Genomic DNA, 1,942 nt, shown 5'->3' on the forward strand with positions numbered 1-1,942 from the left:
ATCACTATGCTTTTTACCTGAGGATTTTCACTAAGCAGGAAAAAATGTAAGTATTTTTCTAGAAAGAAACACCCTTTCCAAATCTGTATACACACCGCAAAATAGACTTATGACAACTACAGTGTAACTTTCTTTAAAGGTCATTGATCATGATTTTCATAGCTCCCAACATTATCTGGCTGGTCATTTAAGAAATAGCAAATTAATAAATTACTCTTAAAAGATGAAACTGAAATTACTCTCAAATGTATATATTTTCCCACACATTTTTCCAAAATATATTTTTCAATTTTCACTTCTTTTTCAAAAAATATTTACATATTTATTTGAGAGAGAACGTGCACACATGCATGCATCAGGGGAAGGGCAGAGGGAGAGAATCTCAAGCAGACTCCCCACTGAGCAGGCAGCCCCATATGGGGCTGGATTCCAGGATCCTGAGATCATGATCTGAGTAGAAATCAAGTGTCAGACACCTAGATGACTGAGCTCCCAGAGGGCACCCCCTATTTTCACTTCTACCAGCAGTACCTGTTGCTCTGACCCTTCACTCTCACTTTGTATAGCACACTTTCTCTTTTTCTTTATTAGAGCAATAATAGTCTGTCTTACTTCTTAAAATTTAGGTGTTGGTAATAACTAATCGAATTGGACATCTTTTCAAAGCTTTATTGGCTATTTGGTTGTCTCCTGTTTGAAGTGTTTGTTTAAGCTTCTTCCATGATTTCTGTTTCTATTTATTTGTCTGTATTTTTCTTATTAATTTGTGAAAGCTCATTATATATCCCGATTATGAGTTCTTCAACCATTTTATGTATGACAAATATCTTCTTGTAGACTCTGGCTTGTCTTTTCATTCTTTTAATGGTGTATTTTAAAGAACAGAGTTCTTAATTTTAGTATATCCAATTTGTCATTATTTCTTTTCTATTTCTGATTTCTATGATTTAAGAAAAACCCTTGCTTACTCAACAGTTGTAAAGGTATTTTCCTATGTTCTATTTTGGAAATTATATTGTTTTCCCTTTCATATTTTGATCTTGAGTACTCCTGATGAATGCAGTGTCATTAATGTGATCAATCTTGCCAGTGAGGTTTGAAGAATAAAGGACATAGGGAATGATGTTGGTGATGAGTGTGCTCTCTGTCTTCAGTGTAGTGGTTATACAGTGCTATGTTTCTCAAAACTTAGCAAAAATACATTTAAAATAGGATCTTTTTATTGTAAGTAAGTGTACTTCAATAAAGTTGATTACAAATAGCCAACTTGAGGTATTTTCCTTTATATGAACTTGGATAGTCAAATATCCAAAATTATTTATTTGAAAGTTTGAGTCAGAGTCTATTAGAGATATAAAAATACATGGAGTCTTACAAGTTTAATTTTCACTGCTCACTGTGAAACCTTCACAATAATTCCAAATTAAATATTGCTGAATAAAAACTTCCTGTTGTTGCATAAGTTATTGTTTGCAATGCTATTGATCAGTCAATAATAATGGGTTGGAACTGTCAGACTTTATAATTCAAAGCTTGATTTTCACATTATTTAAATTTTTATCAAAAGAACTCTACTTTTTTCATGTTTAAACAGTTGTGAAACCATAAAAGTTGAAGTATATAAAATCAATTTCAGCAATTTTTACTTGACTGTAAGAAAGAGTTTTATAAATCTCACCAAAAACCTTTAGGAGATTTGCAGCATATGTGTTTTTTTTTTTTGTTTGTTTGTTTGTTTGTTTTGTTCTCAAGAACTCTAACAAGTTCTTATTTGGTTTACATGTCACTAGATTATTACAATGAAGTCCCATTCCCTCCGTTTATACTTATTTGCCTTTTTGTGAAAGCATATTTTTCTTTACAGTAAAGAGCTGGTGAGTGAGGAAAGCAGGAAATTTACTCAACAGCAACAGCTTGTAGTGCTAAGTAATGGGACTGGGAT

Source organism: Mustela nigripes, chromosome 4, assembly GCF_022355385.1.
Source record: "Mustela nigripes isolate SB6536 chromosome 4, MUSNIG.SB6536, whole genome shotgun sequence".
Taxonomy (NCBI): domain Eukaryota; kingdom Metazoa; phylum Chordata; class Mammalia; order Carnivora; family Mustelidae; genus Mustela; species Mustela nigripes.